Below are 22,394 nucleotides of genomic sequence, written 5' to 3'. Positions count from 1 at the left end.
GTTTCCTCCCACATTCCAAAGACATACTGATAGGGAATTTAGATTTTGAGCCCCATTGGGGACAGCGATGATAATGTCTGTAAAGCGCTGCGGAATATGTTAGCGCTATAATAAAAATAAAGATTGTTATTAAAGCCAGCTCTTGGGTCCCTTTTGCAGAAATGGCAGTACCATTGTTTCCATGGCTGATTTTATTCTGTAATGCCAGTGAAATTAACGTGACAAACAGTTTGCACACAAACTATCATAAGTCGTTTGACATTGGGCTATGAGCCAGGCAATTAGCTACTTATCTCCCAGGGACACCCGCCCTCTCAAAGTCCATCAGGGTGCAGAGCAAGTTGGAATGAAGGTTTATCCTCTTGAGCAATGAGTCCCACTTTCGTTCTGGACATAATGATATTCGGAACGTGGTCTGGAGACCATGTGGGCTACGGGATTAAGAGGCTTTCACGAGGGACAGTCACATTGGTCCTAGTCCCAGGATTATGGTTTCAGATGTCATAATGTACAGCAGTCAGATCTCTGTAGTCATCATTCTAGGTGCATTAACAGCTTGGTGTTATATTTATTTGGTCTTGGAATCAGTGCTACTAACAAAAGTTAGATTAAAATAAGGCCGATTTACAGAGACTAAAAAGAGTTAGGATGTCTGAACAAGCCTTCAGAATAATGTATGTAAGCAAAGTAACTTTAGAAAATAAAAGCAAAGTAACTTTAGAAAATAAAAGCAAAGTAACTTTAGAAAATAAAAGCAAAGTAACTTTAGAAAATAATGTCCACAAGGTGTCAGTAAGGGTATGTCACATAAAACATACCCTATGAAGAGAACTAGAATTCCCCATAATGCACTTCCTGAACTAATTGGCTGTGAACAAGTGGAGTTAAAAAGTCCAAAGCAGAAGTTAAAGTACCGGTAAGAACCTAACTTTTTCTTTAATATCTCACTGTTATTCATAAAAAAAATACTAGAACACAAGATTACAGGTTTGCTTCATTCAGATTGATATTTTTACACATAGAGGAAAAGATCCTTCACTTTTATGTCACTGACTCACTAGCTGCCTGCACAGTGAAGCAGCGTGCTCCTCTTAAGATTGTCAGTTGTCATCACAGTGTTGAATTTTGCTCCTCAATATCTAATGCAAGCGTCCAAATTACTCACATCTGCCTCAGCCTGATTAATATAATTGCTGTCAAGTTTGTTAACCCTTTAGATGCTTCACAGGACTGAATGCAAAGTGGAAACTATTCATTTTCACAGTGGGTAATATGATAGAATTAACACTAAAGTGTGTTACAGAATTTCTATATGGAGCAATTTCCCATTTATGGTCACAATATACAGGTCCTTCTCAAAAAATTAGCATATAGTGTTAAATTTCATTATTTACCATAATGTAATGATTACAATTAAACTTTCATATATTATAGATTCATTATCCACCAACTGAAATTTGTCAGGTCTTTTATTGTTTTAATACTGATGATTTTGGCATACAACTCCTGATAACCCAAAAAACCTGTCTCAATAAATTAGCATATTTCACCCATCCAATCAAATAAAAGTGTTTTTTAATAACAAACAAAAAAACCATCAAATAATAATGTTCAGTTATGCACTCAATACTTGGTCGGGAATCCTTTGGCAGAAATGACTGCTTCAATGCGGCGTGGCATGGAGGCAATCAGCCTGTGACACTGCTGAGATGTTATGGAGGCCCAGGATGCTTCAATAGCGGCCTTAAGCTCATCCAGAGTGTTGGGTCTTGCGTCTCTCAACTTTCTCTTCACAATATCCCACAGATTCTCTATGGGGTTCAGGTCAGGAGAGTTGGCAGGCCAATTGAGCACAGTAATACCATGGTCAGTAAACCATTTACCAGTGGTTTTGGCACTGTGAGCAGGTGCCAGGTCGTGCTGAAAAATGAAATCTTCATCTCCATAAAGCATTTCAGCCGATGGAAGCATGAAGTGCTCCAAAATCTCCTGATAGCTAGCTGCATTGACCCTGCCCTTGATGAAACACAGTGAACCAACACCAGCAGCTGACATGGCACCCCACACCATCACTGACTGTGGGTGCTTGACACTGGACTTCAGGCATTTTGGCATTTCCTTCTCCCCAGTCTTCCTCCAGACTCTGGCACCTTGATTTCCGAATGACATGCAAAATTTGCTTTCATCAGAAAAAAGCAAACAGTCCAGTGCTGCTTCTCTGTAGCTCAAAAGTGGCTTTACCTGGGGAATGCGGCACCTGTAGCCCATTTCCTGCACACGCCTGTGCACGGTGGCTCTGGATGTTTCCACACCAGACTCAGTCCACTGCTTCCTCAGGTTCGCCAAGGTCTGGAATCGGTCCTTCTCCACAATCTTCCTCAGGGTCCGGTCTCCTCTTCTCGTTGTACAGCGTTTTCTGCCACATTGTTTCCTTCCAACAGACTTACCATTGAGGTGCCTTGATACAGCACTCTGGGAACAGCCTATTTGTTGAGAAATTTCTTTCTGGGTCTTACCCTCTTGCTTGAGGGTGTCAATGATGGCCTTCTTGACATCTGTCAGGTCGCTAGTCTTACCCATGATGGGGGTTTTGAGTAATGAACCAGGCAGGGAGTTTATAAAAGCCTCAGGTATCTTTTGCATGTGTTTAGAGTTAATTAGTTGATTCAGAAGATTAGAGTAATAGGTCGTTTAGAGAACCTTTTCTTGATATGCTAATTTATTGAGACAGGTTTTTTGGGTTATCAGGAGTTGTATGCCAAAATCATCAGTATTAAAACAATAAAAGACCTGACAAATTTCAGTTGGTGGATAATGAATCTATAATATATGAAAGTTTAATTGTAATCATTACATTATGGTAAATAATGAAATTTAACACTATATGCTAATTTTTTGAGAAGGACCTGTACAATTTGGGCATGTGGCAGGGCTTGGAAAGGAAGAAATGCTACTTGCCCTTTGATTTTTTGGGGCACAAATGTAACTGTACTAGATTGCAGAGGGCGAAGCCATGTTGCACTTGCAAGCCACTGGGGTGCCAGAACAGCAGAAACACACCAGATGAAAAGTATACCCCTCAAGAAATAAAGTGGAGGGCATTTTCATCCCACAGGTGTGTTACCTAATTTTATATTATTAAAATCTCCTTTTTACCCATTAAAACTTTGCTTTGTATTCAAATTTTGAATTTTCACAAGGAGCGTATTTTCTGCTGGTATTGTTTTCCTTGAGGTGCTAGAAAAGCAGAAAACAATCAAATGTGACCCCATTTTGGAAATTAAATCCCTTTGGGAATTTTTCTTTGCATTTTTTTTACACTACAGGCATTTTCTGGATATAAGCAGACAATGGACATTTTATGCCCCAAATCTCATGCCCATCTTGTGCTTCTGGAGGCACGCACCCTGTTAACTATTAAGAGGGTTTTCCCCCTAGAACACAACTTAGGGCTGTCCTGTATTTTTAGGCAAGCACTAAAATGTGGTCCACTCTACTTTTGTGCACCCCTAAAAATATGGATATTGGAAAAAAAAGAAGTCCAGATAAAATCCAATGTGACTTCACCTTCTATAATGAGGCCACTACAGTGAATGGTTCCAGTGGATGTTTAGTCTGAATCATATCTTTCATACATTTAGACAGAAAACTTACATAAGTGTTCATTGTACTGTATAGCATACATGTGAACTTAGGCTTCTTACACACTTCCGTCGATATGGGCCATCACAATGCGTCGGCGCGACGTACCGGCGGACGTTGTGAAAATTTGGCAGAACGTGGGCGGCAGCGGATGCAGTTTTTCAATGCATCCGCTGCCCATTGTAAAGTCCCTGGGAGGAGGGGGCGGAGTTCCGGCCGCACATGTGCGGTTGGAAACGCAGGATCCGACGTACGAAAAAACATTCCCTTGAAAGTTTTTTCGATACGACGGTCCGCCAAAACACGACGCATCCAGTGCACGACGGACGCGACGTATGGCCATACATCGCGATCCGTCGGCAATACAAGTCTATGGGCAAAAAACGCATCCTGTGGGCAACTTTGCAGGATGTGTTTTTTTCACAGAATGCTGCATTGCGACAGAGGCCAAATAACACAAGTGTGAAAGAGGCCTAAAACTTATCTAGATTTTTGGCAGAATTAACACTTAAAGGCAGTTCAAGAATTGTTTTTACCGATATATTTTTCACACTGTCAACTGTGAGGTGACTTCGCCACATAATGTGGGACGTTCTAAGATTTTGTACCTGTTCCAAATTCAATTGTAAAATTCAAATGTATGCATGGAAGAGCCACTCTAATACATTAAGAATCAAAGTACTGGTAGATCTCATTATTTCACACCTTGCCCAGGGTTTTTTATAGATTATTAGTATTCATAAATTGTAACAATATAATTGGCTTATCGTATGTCTAACTATGCGCTGGCATTAGCATACATAATAATAAAAATAATACATTTTTTTATTTATATAGCGCCAACATATTCCACAGCACTTTACATTATAGAGGGGATTTGTACAGACAATAAACATTACAGCATAACCATAAACACAGATCAAAACAGATGCCAAGAGGAATGAGGGCCCTGCTCGCAAGCTTACAAACTATGAGGAAAAAGGGAGACACGAGAGGTGGATGGTAACAATTGTTTTTGTTGTTCGGACCAGCCATAGTGTAAGGATTGGGTGTTCATGTAATGCCACGTGAACTGGTTATCAGCCTAATTATGTAACAGTACAGACACAGAGGGCTATGAAATACATAAAGCTTATGAGAAAAATGATGCGAGGAACCTGAATATGGTTTAAGTTATTTTGAATGGGCCACACAAAGATAGTTAGGTTAATGCGTTGAGACGGTAGGCCAGTGTGACCAAATGCGATTTTAGGGCACGCTTAAAACTGGGGATTGGGGATTAATCATATTAACCTGGGTAGTGCATTCCAAAGAATTGGCGCAGCACGTGAAAAGTCTTGGAGACGGGAATGGGAGGTTCTGAATATTGAGGATGCTAACCTGAGGTCATCAGCGGAGCGGAGGGCACGGGTAGGGTGGTAGACTGAGACCAGAGAGGAGATGTAGGGTGGTTCTGAGCCATGGAGCGCTTTGTGGATAAGGGTAATAATTTTGTACTGGATTCTTGAGTGGATGGGTAACCAGGGTAATGACTGGCACAAGGTAGAGGTATCGGTGTAACGGTTGGTGAGGAATATGATCCTGGCTGCAGCATTCAGGACAGATTGGAGAGGGGAGATTTTGGTAAGAGGGAGGCCGATTAGTATAGACTTGCAATAGTCCAGACGAGAATGAATAAGAGAAACAGTAAGAGTTTTTGCAGAGTCAAAAGTAAGAAAAGGTCGAATTCTAGAAATGTTTTTGAGGTGCAGATAACAAGAGCGAGCCAGTGATCGGATGTGGGGGTGAATGAAAGCTTGGAATCAAGTATGACCCCAAGGCAGCGGGTATGTTGCTCGCAAGTAATGGTGGAATCACCCATGGAAATGGCAATATCGGGCAAAGGTAGGTTAGCAGAAGGAGAAAACACGAGGAGTTCAGTTTTTGACAGGTTCAATTTCAGATAGAGGGAGGACATGATGCTAGAGACAGCGGTAAGACAATCACTGGTGTTTTCTAAAAAGGCAGGTGAGATATCAGGACCAGAAGTGTATAATTGGGTGTCATCAGCATAGAGATGGTACTGGAACCCAAATCTACTGATTGTTTTTCCAATAGGGGCGGTATACATACTTCTAATTCGCTAAGTTAACACTGTTAACACCCAGCTTGTGGTCTAGGGGTCACACTAGCCCCTAAGTTTTGTTTCTCCCACTTTCCTATGTTTTTTCTAAGTCAGTTACACAAAGACATTCCAGAGACCCCTTATCTGATCATGGACTCCATCTTGGAAAAAAAGAAATACATGTAGAAAGAAACTAAAATGAAGTCAGGATAGATACATATAAATCCTGCTCTCACAATTCCCTTTTTTGTGGCAGTGGGTGGAATTTCCAGCCAAAGTGCACATCTACAGACTTCCCCAGATACTTTCTCCTCCCCTAATAGAAGCCAGTCTTCCTACACCGCTTCACCAGATTCTCTGGATCGGTCTGCCTCTCACATCATTGGATGGACACACACGCGCAAGCCACAACAAGCACAGGAAACTATACGGGTGCCATATTCAAGTGCTGGTCTGAGTTGGCATCCAACAGTTAGTCATAGTAGATATAATTTATCTAGTCCACATTTTTATTCGCTGTAATGTTGGGGAATAGCAATTCTAATCCTGCTGCTACTGAATCTCCGGCTTTGAACTCATCTGGTACTCTTCGAGGGACTCCAATAGCGTCAATGTATATATAAGGGTTGAAAAGGGTAGGAATACTGGTGTCTCTGGTTTTCCGTTACATATTCATGGAGCTTGTCTGTATTTGGAGTCACAATTTGGAGTGGTATCAGGAACTTAACAGTAACACATTTAACTTGTGATCTAGGGATCATACTGCCCCTCCTAAGTTTCATTTCTCCCACTTTCCTATGTTTTTTCCAAGTCTGTTACACAAAGGAATCCCTGAGAACCTTAGCTGGTCATGGACTCCATCTTGGAAAGAAAGAAAGAAATACATGTAGAGATAAAGTAAAATAAGCCAGGATAGGTAAAATATACTGTATATCCTGTTCTCACAGTGGTATAAGTGATAACAAAACATTATTCTTAATTTCAGAAGACTTTAACAACATCAGATTCACTATATATATGTTATATATATATATATATATATATATATACACACACACACATAGTGTAGTGCAGCGGGGTAGGTGTAGTGTGACAGAGAGGCAGTGACCCAGGAAAATTCAAAACAAACGTGTTTAATGTCCAAACCTCACAAAGTAAACAGCACATGGTATGCTCCAGATCGCAGCCCGGAATCAACAGTCCATATCTGAGACCTGTTGCCGTGGGCGACTGCACCACCATGCGATGCTGAGGGGTGCCAGGCCTTTTGGCTCCGTGTTACCTCACACAGGCTGAGCTTTGCAGAGCCAGCTGCTCTGCGAGTTATCAAACCAAGACTGACACACCCAACCCTTTGCTGCAGGATTTTTAAATTAAATCTGTGGTCATGAGCCACTCGTAAGACCCGGACTGGAAGGAGTGGACTGCCCCACTGCCATCCTGTAGTCTGCTCCAAAAAAAAAAGCCCATGACGGGTTTTCCTAAACACTGACGACTTGGTCAAATAACTTGACCAGGTCCACACTTACTGCATATACTTGAGTACAAGCCAACCCGATTATAAGCCAAGGCACCTAATTTTACCACAAAAAAATGGGAAAACGTATTCACTCAAGTATAAGCCTAGGGTGGGAAATGCATCAGCTACTGGTAAATGTTCCAGAAAGTTGATAATGGGTCCCACAAGATGCTCCATAGAAAAATGCCTGTAAGGAGAAGACACGGATCAGGAGTACCTACTCCGTGACGGATCCAGAACTGTCGGAGCTGTCACCCAGGTTGCACGGGGGAAAGCATAAGGTCCCCAACTTTTGAACTTGGGTGTAGGCAGCCAAGTTAAAAGAGTTGCAGCGTGCAGGAAATCAGTCAGTCAGAGCGGGAACGCACAGAGGGCAGTGTCAGGGCTCCTATTGTTGGACCTCCGGACAAAGCAGACAAAGCAGACCACAGTCAGATGGGTCTGAGAAGCATGACCAGACACTGGCGACAAGTACATATCTGGTCCCTGTGATAGCATTGACCGTGAGTGACAAGCCCTGTCATGCCCCACCGCCCCCCGTGGATGTTAGCAATATGTACTTATTATTTTCCTAGCCCAAATCGGTGGCCCAATATCTTACTATATTAGAACAAAGAACCTCCTGTCTTAAGAGAGAGATCAGACCAGTTTCAGCTGGAGGGAGATTTGTGCAATAAAAATTCTTGTGGGGGGGCCATGAGGGATTTGGGATTCACATACACACATCTCAGCAAGCAGAAACACAGAGAGAATGGGGTCAGAGCCCACGGTGTGCTAACAGGGAAAACTAATAATCATATTACATTATATACATTATCGTGACACCTCCCCCTTTTGGTCTGCTCTACAGAGGCAAAACCCCTCAGTATGCCTCCATGCTCACCTCAGTAGGTTCGCCCTGGCGGGGCAGTCCATCTGCATTGCCATGCTCCCTACCTGTTTTGTGTTCAATGGTGAAGTCAAACTGCTGAAGGGCAAGGCTCCAGCGTAGCAACCTTCCATTGGTTCCACACATGGCATTAAGCCAGCGCAGAGGGTTGTGGTCAGTCACCACAGTGAAGGTGCTACCGTACAAGTAGGGCTGCCAGCGCTGCAGGGCCCAGACTATGGCCAGGCACTCCTTCTCGCTGGTAGAGTAGGCCACTTCCCTGGGCAGAAATTTCCAGCTCAGGTACAACACGGGGTGCTCTTGGTCCTCCGAGTCAGCCTGGCTGAGCACAGCACCGAGGCCAAACTCACTGGCGTCGGTCTGCACCAAGAACTGTCGACTGCTGTCAACTGCTTTCAACGCAGGGGCGTTGCACACTGTTTTCAATGCCTGGAAGGCCCCCTCACAGCCGTCAGTCCAGTTGACGATGTGGGGTAGCTTCTTCCTGGTGAGGTCCGTCAAGAGTTTTGCCAGGCTACTATAGTGCTGTACGAAGCGCCTATAGTACCCTGCGGTGCCCAGGAAGGCCATCACCTGTTTCTTGGTCCTGGGGGTGGGCCAGTTCACGATCGCTCCCACTTTCTCAGGCTCTGGCTTTAGGGTGCCCCCACCTACGCGGTGCCCCAGGTAGTGGACCTCACTCATGCCCATCTGGCACTTTCCAGGCTTAATAGTCAGTCCGGCTCGGTGAATTCGCCTGAGCACCTCCTCGAGATGCTGCAGGTGTTCATCCCAGGAGGAACTGAAGATGGCAATGTCATCCAAGTAAGCCACCGCGTACTCTTCCAGTCCCTGAAGCAGGTGGTTGACCAGTCGCTGAAAAGTGGCAGGGGCATTCTTCATGCCGAAGGGCATGACTGTGGACTTACAGGTGAGGTGCACGCACTCTTTGACCATCAAATCACCCCCAGCTGTAACACCTCATCGATCTCCTGGTGCATAACCTGCTGCACCTCGTCGGAGATTCTATAGGGTATTCGCCATAGTGGGGCATGATTCCCGGTGTCCACCTCATGGACTGCTGACTCAGTCCTTCCAGGTCGGTTGGAGAACACGGCCCGGAAGGGTTCCAGCTTGGTCTGCAATTGCGACAGCTGGGGTTCGGTTATTGAGGTGCTTACCTCCATGTCCTCGATGGACCCACCGGCCTTGGCTTGGGCCAGCATGTCCAGGAGGGTGTCTTCCTCACCATCTTCGGGGAGGCTGCAGTCCAGTAGGAATAGAATACCTCATGAATAAACACATCACAGTGATATGGAAATTTGAGTTGGATAAATCTATCCCGTGTGTGCTGTGGCCGTTCCCAATAAGGCCGGCTTCACACTCAGCGTATGAAAATACGGTCCGTATATTACGGCCGTAATACGCTGAAAAGTCCCGAAAATAGTGGTCCGTAGCTCCTCCGTAGGCAGGGTGTGTCAGCGTTTTTTGCGCATGGCATCCTCCGTATGTAATCCGTATGGCATCCGTACTGCGTGGTTTTCTCGCAGGCTTGCAAAACCAACATACCGCTATAGAAGTGATCCATGTGTCCCAAAAAAGAAAAAAATATATATATATACTGTCTATATATATATATATATATATATATATATATATATGTCAGTAGACACATATATGTATATATATTAATATTTTTTCCAGCGCTATACAGCTTGAAAGCCGGTAATTCAATTACCGGCTTTTTCTTTCTCCTTCCTAAACCCGACATGATTTGAGACATGGTTTACATACAGTAAACCATGTCTTCTCTCCATTTTTTTTGCAGATTCCACACTACTAATGTCAGTAGTGTGTATCTGCAAAATTTGGCCGTTCTAGCTAGTAAATTAAAGGGTGAAATGGCGGAAAAAATTGGCGTGGGCTCCCGCACAATTTTCTCCGCCAGAGTAGTAAAGCCAGTGACTGAGGGTAGATATTAATAGCCTGGAGAGGGTCCACAGTTATTGCCCCCCCCTGGCTAAAAACACCTGCCCCCAGCCACCCCAGAAAAGGCACATCTGGAAGATGCGCCTATTCTGGCACTTGGCCACTCTCTTCCCATTCCCGTGTAGCGGTGGGATATGGGGTAATGAAGGGTTAATGCCACCTTGCTATTGTAAGGTGACATTAAGCCAAATTAATAATGGAGAGGTGTCAATTATGACACCTATTCATTATTAATCCAATTGTAGTAAAGGGTTAAATAAAACACAAACACATTATTTAAAATTATTTTAATGAAATAAAAACAATGGTTTTTGGAGTATTTTATTCTACGCCCAATCCAGTCACTGAAGACCCTCGTTCTGTAAGTAAAAAAACATAATAAACCAACAATATCCTTACCCTCCGCAGATCTGTAACGTCCAACGATGTAAATCCTTCTGAAGGGGTTAAAACATTTTGCAGCAAGGAGTTCCGCTAATGCAGGCTGCTCCTTGCTGCAAAACCCCGGGGAATGAGGCTAAATATAGATCAATGATCTATATTTAGCTTCATTTGCGGTGAGGCGCCCTCTGCTGGATGTTCATAGATCGTGGGAACTTTCCTAGAAAGTCTGGGAGCTTTCTAGGTAAGTTCCCACGATCTATGAACAGCCAGCAGAGGGCGCCTCACCGGAAATGAAGCTAAATATAGATCATTGATCTATATTTAGCCTCATTCCCCGGGGTTTTGCAGCAAGGAGCAGCCTGCATTAGCGGAACTCCTTGCTGCAAAATGTTTTAACCCCTTCAGAAGGATTTACATCGTTGGATGTTACAGATCTGCGGAGGGTAAGGATATTGTTGGTTTATTATGTTTTTTTACTTACAGAACGAAGGTCTTCAGTGATTGGATTGGGCGTAGAATAAAATACTCCAACAACCATTGTTTTTATTTCATTAAAATAATTTTAAATAATGTGTTAGTGTTTTATTTAACCCTTTACTACAATTGGATTAATAATGGATAGGTGTCATAATTGACGCCTCTCCATTATTAATTAGGCTTAATGTCACCTTACAATAGCAAGGTGGCATTTACCCTTCATTACCCCATATCCCACCACTACACGGGAATGGGAAGAGAGTGGCCAAGTGCCAGAATAGGCGCATCTTCCAGATGTGCCTTTTCTGGGGTGGCTGGGGGCAGGTGTTTTTAGCCAGGGGGGGGGCCAATAACCGTGGACTCTCTCCAGGCTATTAATATCTGCCCTCAGTCACTGGCTTTACTACTCTGGCGGAGAAAATTGTGCGGGAGCCCACGCCAATTTTTTCCGCCATTTAACCCTTTAATTTACTAGCTAGAACGGCCAAATTTTGCAGATACACACTACTGACATTAGTAGTGTGGAATCTGCAAAAAAATGGAGAGAAGACATGGTTTACTGTATGTAAACCATGTCTCAAATCATGTCGGGTTTAGGAAGGAGAAAGAAAAAGCCGGTAATTGAATTACCGGCTTTCAAGCTGTATAGCGCTGGAATAAATATTAATATATATACATATATGTGTCTCACTGACATATATATATATACCTATTCTATGTGTACACATTTATTCTACCTATTGGACTGTAAGCTGTCAGTGTGATTTTACTGTACACCGCACTGAATTACCGGCTTTTCTCTCTAACAGCACTGCGTATTTCTCGCAAGTCACACTGCTTGTCCGTGTGTAATCCGTATTTTTCACGCTTCCATAGACTTTCATTGGCGTATTTCTTGCGCAGTACGGTGACAAACGCAGCATGCTGCGATTTTGTACGGCCGTAGAAAGCCGTATAATACTGATCAGTAAAATACGGCGGATAGAAGCAGGGGCATAGAGAATAATTGTGCCGTATTTTTTGCGAGTTTTACGGACGTAGTTTCTGCGCTCTTACGTCCATAAAACTCGCAAGTGTGAAGCCGGCCTGAGACTGAGTATTTTAAGCGCTCATCAAGAATGAGTCTGTAGACGATTGTGAGAGGAAAGCATTCCATCAATACTGATCCTTTATTTCCTGATACATAGTTTTATAATTGCATATAGAAAGGAGTGGTTAGGGGTGGTTAGTTAATTAACATATTGTCTAGCTCCTCTGTTATTGGTTATCTGAATATATATGGAATATTGTGATTAATGCACATATGACTGCTGATTAAGCAACTAAAATGAAGTTCTCTGCATCTGAGACAAAGTTGAGACATCTCATCAGCACTTATTACATCTGGAGTTCTTCTGCTTTTCGGGTGGAAAACACCGAACAGTCTGTCTGGTTTATATCAGTTTATGTCAGCCATTTTAAGCAATTGATTATAATGTATATAGATATATTTGCGTTTATATGAGTATATATGATTATAGAGGAGTATACATGCAAGTGAGATCTACATGATATAAATATTTCTATCACAAGCCCCCCTTAGATATCACTTGCCCTAAACCTAGCCTCCTGTCCCAAAGTGCTGCAACTCTTTTGTGCTGCCAGCGAACTGATGCAAGCCTAGTGCCTACGCCCTACACCGTACAGACTTTTCGCAAATGGGCGATCAGGAGATCTGTCCCTAACGGGGGTTAGTTGCAATCAGTCTCTTAGTCAATAGCATGTGTAGGAAGGTCATCTATTCGGTCAGGCAGGGCATCCACAACATCATTCTGGCTTGGGTGTCATCTTCTGGTAGGGGAGCGTTCATGCAATGCGTGGATCCAAGTGGGTCTTCCCTCCAGCTTCACAGAGGTTGGTGTCATCAGCGGCACTTGGACAGGACCACCAGATCTGGGATCGAGTGGTGTTCTCCTTACAAACTTTTTTCACCAACACCCAGTCTCCTGGCTTCAAGGAGTGCGTACCGGACACTGAATCTGGATCTGGCAATGAAGAAAAAACTCGAGAATGGATGTTAGCAAGTTTCTTGGTGAGTTCAATTACATAAGCAGACAAACTATCATATTACATAGTCAGCTGCTGAGGGAAAAATACCCCTAACCTGGGACTAGACCCAAACAAAATTTCATATGGTGACAGCTTTTCTGAGCCTCTGGGAGTGTGCCTGACACTAAATAGTGTGATTGGGAGTGTCTCATGCCATGGTTTGTTTGTTCCTTGAGCATCTTTCAACATCCTGTTCTTAAGTGTCCCATTCAGTCTATCCACTTTCTCGCTACTCTGGGGATTGTAGGGAGTGTGTAGGCCTAAGTCTGACCCTACTGCTGACCAGATCTCTCGTGTGAGACTTGCTGTGAATGCGGGTCCCTGGTCATTCTTTCACTTCTTGGACCCCATATCTGCATATCTCATCTCTGAGAGTAGCTTCTTTGCAGTAGTCTTTGCTGACTGGGTCCTCACTGGGAAAGCTTCTGGCCATCCTGAGAACATGTCCACGACCACAAGGGCATATTCAAAACCTCCACTTGGCGGCATCTGGATGTGGTCTATCTGGATCCTCTGGAAGTGGTACAGCGGGCTGGCAATATGATGTGTGGGAACTTTCTCCATTCTTCCAGGGTTGCATTTGCCGCAGGTCAGACAGCTGCTAGTGAACTTGGCTGTTAAGGTGGAGATCCCTGGAGCGAACTAGTAAGCACCAATCAGATCATTCATCTGTGTCTTTGATCTGTGTGTGGGCCCATGTGCCCACTGGACCACCATTGGATACATGCTTCGGGATAAACAGGATTTGTAGTCCATTGCGTATACCCTTCCTTCTTCATGTGTTGCTCCATTCCGCATCCAGCATTCCTTCTTGTCCTTTTTTAGGGCATGCTCTTGCAGCTTTTTGAGCAGATCCCAGGATGTCATCTGGCCAGGTTTCTTGTCTTCAGTCGTCATGTAGTAGCCGTCCGGCTCTACGACCTCTCCCACTTCTCCATTTTGCCTTCCTTTGGCTGCTTCTTTGGCTGCTATATCCACCATGTTGTTAACCAATGCCTCTACTGTGTTCAATTTTCCATGTGCTTTGACTTTTAGTACTGCCACCATTTTTTGGAAGTTGGAGTGCATCCAGCAGGTCCTTTATGGCTCCATGATGCTTCACGGTTGTTCTGCTTGCTGTGATGAGGTCTCTTGCAGTCCAGACGGGTCCAGAGTCGTGTGCTATGCCATGCGAGGACCTTGAATCGGTGTATATGTTCGCAGTTTTGCCTTCTGCAATCTGGCAGGCCTTCGTCAGCGCTATCAGTTCTGCTTCCTGAGCTGACAGAGTAGGCGGCAGACTTCTGGACCACAGGATCTCTTGATTGCTGGTCTCTGCACATCCTGTCTGGAATCTTCCTTCATCATCTGCAAATCTGGAACCATCCACGTAGAGGATCAATTCTGGGTTGGTCAGTGGCTCTTCTGCCACCTTGGGTAGTCCTGCTGTTTCCTGTTGCCTGATGCTGAAGCAATCATGGTCATCCATCCGGAGAAAATCCAGATCCCTGCGGAAGGTATCATGCAGATTTTTTTCAGAATTTTGATCTGAGGGTCCATATCTGTATCCCCCCTTGGGAGTGGGAGTAGAGTGGACGGGTTGAGGACTGTGCATCTGGAGATGAAGATGCCTGGCGGTGGAGAGATGTTTTGGCTGGGTTTGGTTGATGATTTCTGAGATGTCATGTGGAGCCAGGATCTCCAATCTGCAATCCAAGAATGATGTCAGCAGTCTTGTCCAGGAGGGCCGGTGCTGCAAATGCTGCTCTCATGCAGGAGGGGGCTTCCCTTGCAACTGGATCCAAGCAAGCTGAAAATTAGCCCAAAGGTCTTGGTTTTCCCCCCTGAAGCTGCGTCAGGACTCCAGTAGCAAGGCCTTCTTTTTTCATCAGGTAGAGACGGAATGGCTTCTCGTAGTCAGGTAAGCCTAGTGCTGGCGCTGAGACTACAAAGTCTTTTAACTTCTTGAACGAGCTGAAGGCTGTATCTGTCAGGAGGAATGGGGTTATGTTGACACAGTCATACAGAGGCTGCATTAGGACTGAAGCATCAGGGATCCAGGTTCTGCAATACGAAACTAGACCAAGGAAGGCCTGTAGTGCCCTTGGAGTTGTTGGAGGAACCGTCTTCTCCACTGTGGTCTTCCGGTTATCTGTCAGATGTTTTGTCTGGTGAGCAATACAGTGTCTCTGGAACGTAACTCTCTTCAGACACCACTGTACTTGGTTCTTTGAGACCTTGCAGTGCTGCTCCGCCAGGTAGAGTAGGAGAGACAAGGAATGGGCCTTACTCGTGTTAATGTCAACTGCACAAAGGAGCAGATCATCCATGTATTGTAGCAGGGTTACTTCTGCATGTTCTGTGACCCAGTTGGTGAGGACTGTGGACATTGCTTTGCTGAGCTGTGAAGGGCTGTTCTGGGCCCGCTGTGTCATAACTGTCCATGTGTGCTGTCCCCCCTGGTGTGTTAAGGCAAACAGGTACTGGTCTTCTGGATGAAGTGAACACTGGAGAAAGCATTAGCCAGGTTGGTCACTGAGAAAACTTTTGCTGTGGAAGGCACATTTTGAGAGCAGAGTGTGTGTGGATTCGGCACAATTGGAGTTTTAAACACCGTGGCGTCATTCACATCTCTCAGGTCATGTACCATTTTGAACTTGGCTGGCTTTCCTTTTACAGTCATTTTTTCTTGATCGGGAAAAGCAGGGTATTGCAAGGCGATGTGCAAGGAACAATGACTCCTATTTCCAGGTAGACGTTCAGTTGGTCAGAGGCAGCTTGACTCTAGGCCTTACGAGGGTACGGGGTACCTGGCTTGAGTGACACCCGTACTGGGGCAACTTGAGGTTTTCCAATGTCCTGGGGTCCCTTAGACCACAGACTTTCTGGTACTACGTCCAGCACCTCCTTGGGTAAGCCTCATCAGTTGTTTAAGGTTCTTGTAGGGCCGCCAGCATGGCTCTTCTTGGGTCAGGGATGAAGAAAGTGTCACTGTCCCATTTTCTGAAACACTGTGGTTGCCTTCAGCTTCTGCAGTAGGTCTGTCCCCAGTAGGTTGAGTGGGCAGGTTCTTGACACCACAAACTGGAACAGGATAGAGTGTCCTGGCGTGAGTGCACATGCTCAGAGACTTTGTAAGCTGAGAATGTCTGACTTGACCATCAATGCCCATGCGAGGCATAGAGGATTCTGATAAGCAGGTGGGATCAGCGAGTTCCACAGGTGTCATCACACTTCTGGCTGCACCACGTTGGATCTGACAACGCCATCCACTTTCAGGGCAATTTGAGGTATTGGTCCTGCAGACGGGGTTTTACATGTCAGGAGCGTAGTGTCTTGCAGACCTGGCTTGCTTATCCCTGTCCCATGGACGGGGTACTTCACTGCCTTCTGCACTTCTTCCTTGACCTGTTTCTCTGGACCAACTCTTGGGTTGCATGGATGCTCTGCACTGGTTCCAGAAATGGCCAAACTTGCCATAGATGTAACACTTGAAACTTCCTCTGTCTTTGTAGGGTGGTTGCGCTTCCAGGTCAGTGGTCACCATGAGAGGGGCTGTCTTCCGCACTCCTGGTTGGGACTCAATCCATTTGGCTACTGTGGACAATGGCATGATGGACACTGTAGCGGCAGCTGGGTCCGGCCTGCTGATTGAAGCTGCGGTGGTAAGATGGGGCCTGCAGGTGCGTCCGTGGCGAGGCCCGGGGGTGCCATGAGACCGGTGGCTGCATCCAACCCAAGGTCTTGGGGCATTACAGGGGCTGCGGCCGCATCTGCTATTACTTCTTCCCCCTGCTTTGACATAGCTTCTCCCCTTTGCTAACCTTATTGAGGTTGGTGTCTCCTCTCCGGAGTCTGCAGCGATTCTTCCGGTGTGTCGTTCGACACTTTGCAGCATCTTCACCTCTGGCTCCCCTTCCGGCGTTCTCAGCAGCACGGCACCCATTTCCTTCTTCGCGCTCTTTGTGGCGCTATAATGGCAGCAGTTTTGGTGACAATTGGCAATAAACAGTCTCCCAGGCGCACATAACCCGTTTAGCTGGGTCAGTCCACTGCTATTGACCTGTTCTTGGGCCTAGCCACTATCAGTGGTTTCCTGATTGGCTGTCTCAGTCCATGCACAAAGGCCTGTGCTAACATTTGCGTGTGTATCTGGTCGTGAATGGTGAAGCCAAAGTCTTGGAATACTTGCATTACTCTGCCATGAAACTTCTTTACAGACTGTGTCTTGTCTTGGCTCATGTCATGTAAGCTGAGGGCTTGTTCTGCCAATCTGCCTTTGGCTCACTCTCTGAGCTGTTCAATTAGCTGTGGCCCTGACTCCCAAGCGTGTACATATAATCCTGCTGGAAGTTTGAATTGTTCCTTCATGATTGGCCAGAGTGCATCACCTGCTTTTTAGTTCCATTTATGGCCCAGAGATCATTCCAGGTGGCTACATATGTTCGCTGGTTCTGCTACATTCTTCAGAAAAATGGCATGGGATGCATCCCTGGGTCTGGAAGATTGTTGAGAATGCTGGTCACCTGACTTGGGGTGAAGTGCACATAGTGTAATGGTGGTGCCTCTATCTGCCCCTGCATTCTTGGTGCCTGTGGGTTTCTTTTCCTAGTACTGGGCAGCATGTATGATGTTCCCTGCTCATCTTCATCAGAGGAATACTTGTGATAGCATGTGCTGGGGTCATACACTGGCTGATTTTTGGACTTAGAAGCTGCCTTTTTGTGTGAGGATGTCTCCCCCCTTGCTGAAGCTGTGGTGGACTAGGCTTATAGCTCTATGTTGATGTGAATGTAGGCAGCTCTGACCGGTGCTGAAGTTGCACATTATCAACAGATGATGATGGTGATGTCAGTCCTCCCCCCCTCTGCACCCAGGACTGAGCTGTCTGCCGCCTGATGTGTCTGTAGCTTGGGGGGTGCCTTCTACTGGGGGATCTCCACCTTCCTCCCCCGATACCATGACTGTCAGAGGCTGGGCTGTATTGGAAACATAGAAGGGGTGCCTTGTGCTGTAAGCACCACATTGTTTGGATTGGGCGTTGGCCCAGCTGGCAACACAGAAGAAGAGGAAGAAGAAGGAGGAGGGGTGGAGTGTGATGTAGAAGGAGGGAGGAGAAGATGGGAGGTGTGGAGGAGAGAGAGGAGGAGGAGAAGAGAGGCGTGGAGATGGGTGTGGAGAAGGAAGAGCAGGAGGAGATAGGTGTGGTAGGGGAGTGAAGAAGGAAAGAGGTGTGGAGAAGAAGGAGAAGGAGGAGGAGATGTGTAGAGGAGATAGAGAGGGAGAGTGTTGTGAATTCTGTTGTCGGGCTCCCTCCTGTGGTCATGAATGGTACTTCGGCTGGTTCTATCCATGGACTTCCTCTGGTGGCTGTGCGTGTTTCTGAGTTTCCTTCCACAGGTGACGAGGTTAATTCGTTAGCTGGCTGCTCTATTTAACTCCACTTAGATCTTTGCTCCATGCCACCTCTCAATGTTCCAGTATTGGTCTTGTTCTCTCCTGGATCGTTCTTGTGACCTGTCTTCCCAGCAGAAGCTAAGTGCCTGCTTGTATTTCTCTGGTTTGCTATTTTTCTTTCCAGCTTGCTATTTTGTTTGTTGTCTTGCTTGCTGGAAGCTCTGGGACGCAGAGGGAGCGCCTCCGCACCGTGAGTCGGTGCGGAGGGTCTTTTTGAGCCCTCTGCGTGGTCTTTTTGTAGGTTTTTGTGCTGACCACAAAGCTACCTTTCCTATCCTCAGTCTGTTCAGTAAGTCGGGCCTCACTTTGCTAAATCTATTTCATCTCTGTGTTTGTATTTTCATCTTTACTCACAGTCATTATATGTGGGGGGCTGCCTTTTCCTTTGGGGAATTTCTCTGAGGCAAGGTAGGCTTTATTTTTCTATCTTCAGGGCTAGCTAGTTCCTTAGGCTGTGCCGAGTTGCATAGGGAGCGTTAGGAGCAATCCAGGGCTATTTCTAGTGTGTCTGATAGGATTAGGGATTGCGGTCAGCAGAGTTCCCACGTCCCAGAGCTCGTCCTATATTATCAGTAACTATCAGGTTATTCCGTGTGCTCTTCACCACCAGGTCCATTATTGTGCTGACCACCAGGTCATAACAATACAGGTGGCCCAAAGTACTAATGCATCTCAATAGAGGGATAAGAGAAGTTCTGAGACCATTTTTTTTTCTTTGCAGTGTGTTTTTTCTCTCTTTTCCCCTTTACATCTGGGTGATTCAGAACACAGGTGTAGAAGTGGACATTCAAGGTCTGTCCTCTTTGATGGATAATCTCACTATAAGTGTACAAAACATTCAAGATTTTGTGGTTCAGAATCCGATGTCAGAGCCTAGGATTCCAATTCCTGATTTGTTTTTTGGTGATAGATCTAAGTTCTTGAATTTCAAAAATAATTGTAAATTGTTTCTTGCCTTGACACCTCGCTCCTCAGGTGACCCTGTTCAACAAGTAAAGATCATTATTTCTTTGTTACGTGGTGACCCTCAAGACTGGGCATTTTCCCTTGCGCCAGGAGATCCGGCATTGCGTGATGTTGATGCGTTTTTCCTGGCGCTTGGATTGCTTTATGACGAACCTAATTCAGTGGATCAGGCAGAGAAAATCTTGCTGGCTCTGTGTCAGGGTCAGGATGAAGCGGAGATATATTGTCAGAAGTTTAGAAAGTGGTCTGTGCTCACTCAGTGGAATGAATGTGCCCTGGCAGCAATCTTCAGAAAGGGTCTCTCTGAAGCCCTTAAGGATGTCGTGGTGGGATTTCCCATGCCTGCTGGTCTGAATGAGTCTATGTCCTTGGCCATTCAGATCGATCGACGCTTGCGTGAGCGTAAAGCTGTGCACCATTTGGCGGTACTATCTGAGCATGGGCCTGAGCCTATGCAATGTGATAGGACTTTGACCAGAGCTGAACGGCAAGAACACAGACGTCGGAATGGGCTATGTTTTTACTGTGGTGATTCCACTCATGCTATCTCCGATTATCCTAAGCGCACTAAGCGGTTCGCTAGGTCTGCCACCATTGGTACGGTACAGTCTAAATTTCTATTGTCCGTTACTCTGATTTGCTCTTTGTCGTCCTATTCTGTTATGGCATTTGTGGATTCAGGCGCTGCCCTGAATTTGATGGACTTGGAGTATGCTAGGCGCTGTTGTTTTTTCTTGGAGCCCTTGCAGTATCCTATTCCATTGAGAGGAATTGATGCTACGCCTTTGGCCAAGAATAAGCCTCAGTACTGGACCCAATTGACCATGTGCATGGCTCCTGCACATCAGGAGGATATCCGCTTTCTGGTGTTGCATAACCTGCATGATGTGGTCGTTTTGGGGTTGCCATGGCTACAGGTTCATAATCCAGTATTGGACTGGAAATCTATGTCTGTGTCCAGCTGGGGTTGCCAGGGGGTACATGGTGATGTTCCATTTTTGTCTATCTAGTCTTCCACTCCTTCTGAAGTTCCAGAGTTTTTGTCGGATTATCGGGATGTATTTGATGAGCCCAAGGCCAGTGCCCTACCTCCTCATAGGGATTGCAATTGTGCAATTAATTTGATTCCTGGTAGTAAGTTTCCTAAGGGCCGATTGTTCAATTTATCTGTGCCAGAACACGCCGCTATGCGGAGTTATATAAAGGAATCCTTGGAGAAAGGCCATATTCGCCCGTCGTCATCACCATTAGGAGCAGGGTTCTTTTTTGTGGCCAAGAAGGATGGTTCTTTGAGACCTTGTATTGATTACCGCCTTCTCAATAAAATTACAGTCAAATTTCAGTATCATTTGCCGTTGCTGTCTGATTTGTTTGCTCGTATTAAAGGGGCTAGTTGGTTCACCAAGATAGATCTTCGAGGGGCGTATAATCTTGTGCGTATTAAACAAGGCGATGAATGGAAAACAGCATTTAATACGCCCGAGGGCCATTTTGAGTACCTGGTTATGCCATTTGGGCTTTCCAATGCTCCATCAGTATTTCAGTCCTTTATGCATAACATCTTCCGAGAGTATCTGGATAAATTCCTGATTGTGTATTTGGATGATATTTTGGTCTTTTCGGATGATTGGGAGTCTCATGTGAAGCAGGTCAGAATGGTGTTCCAGGTCCTTCGTGCGAATTCCTTGTTTGTGAAGGGGTCAAAGTGTCTCTTTGGAGTTCAGAAGGTTTCATTTTTGGGGTTCATTTTTTCCCCTTCTACTATCGAGATGGACCCTGTTAAAGTCCAGGCCATTTACGATTGGACTCAGCCGACATCTGTGAAGAGCCTGCAAAAGTTCCTGGGCTTTGCTAATTTTTATCGGCGCTTCATCGCTAATTTTTCTAGTGTTGCTAAACCGTTGACTGATTTGACCAAGAAGGGTGCTGATGTGGTCAATTGGTCTTCTGCAGCTCTAGAGGCTTTTCAGGAGTTGAAGCGTCGTTTTTCTTCTGCCCCTGTGTTGTGCCAGCCAGATGTTTCGCTCCCGTTTCAGGTTGAGGTTGATGCTTCTGAGATTGGAGCTGGGGCTGTTTTGTCGCAAAGAAGTTCTGATGGCTCGGTGATGAAGCCATGTGCTTTCTTTTCTAGAAAGTTTTCGCCTGCTGAGCGCAATTATGATGTTGGTAATCGAGAGTTGTTGGCCATGAAGTGGGCATTCGAGGAGTAGCGTCATTGGCTTGAAGGAACCAAGCATCGCGTGGTGGTCTTGACAGATCACAAGAATTTGACTTATCTTGAGTCTGCCAAACGGTTGAATCCGAGACAGGCTCGATGGTCGTTATTTTTCTCCCGTTTGGATTTTGTGGTTTCGTACCTTCCGGGCTCTAAGAATGTGAAGGCTGATGCCCTGTCAAGGAGTTTTGTGCCTGACTCTCTGGGTGTTCCTGAGCCGGCGGGTATTCTCAAAGAGGGGGTAATTTTGTCTGCCATCTCCCCTGATTTGCGGCGGGTGCTGCAAAAATTTCAGGCTGATAGACCTGACCGTTGCCCAGCGGAGAAACTGTTTGTCCCTGATAGATGGACTAGTAGAGTTATCTCTGAGATTCATTGTTCAGTGTTGGCTGGGCATCCTGGAACCTTTGGTACCAGAGATTTGGTGGCTAGATCCTTTTGGTGGCCGTCTTTGTCACGGGATGTGCGTTCTTTTGTGCAGTCCTGTGGGACTTGTGCTCGGGCTAAGCCCTGCTGTTCTCGTGCCAGTGGGTTGCTTTTGCCCTTGCCGGTCCCGAAGAGGCCCTGGACGCATATTTCTATGGATTTTATTTCGGATCTCTCCGTCTCTCAAAAGATGTCGGTCATTTGGGTGGTTTGTGATCGCTTTTCTAAGATGGTCCATTTGGTACCTTTGTCTAAATTGCCTTCCTCCTCTGATTTGGTA

General features: G+C 45.6%; 1 protein-coding gene across 4 annotated transcripts in view; it reads left to right on the top strand.

Moving 5' to 3' along the window:
- The first annotated feature begins 383 nt into the window (after positions 1 to 383).
- LOC138651946 (NXPE family member 2-like) overlaps positions 384 to 22,394 on the top strand; it is a 442,657-nt gene continuing 420,646 nt past the window's right edge. For 2 of the 4 annotated variants that reach the window (XM_069742588.1, XM_069742587.1), the window contains exon 1: positions 385 to 916. The gene's annotated coding sequence lies outside the window, so the exon portion shown is untranslated. Of the gene's footprint in view, positions 917 to 22,394 lie in introns of all 4 variants that reach the window. The other 2 variants (XM_069742586.1, XM_069742590.1) reach the window with 2 other exon arrangements.

This window comes from Ranitomeya imitator, chromosome 10, assembly GCF_032444005.1.
Source record: "Ranitomeya imitator isolate aRanImi1 chromosome 10, aRanImi1.pri, whole genome shotgun sequence".
Lineage (NCBI taxonomy): Eukaryota > Metazoa > Chordata > Amphibia > Anura > Dendrobatidae > Ranitomeya > Ranitomeya imitator.
The sequence above is the reverse complement of the archived record's forward strand: the minus strand, read 5'-3'. Positions and strand labels throughout refer to the sequence as shown.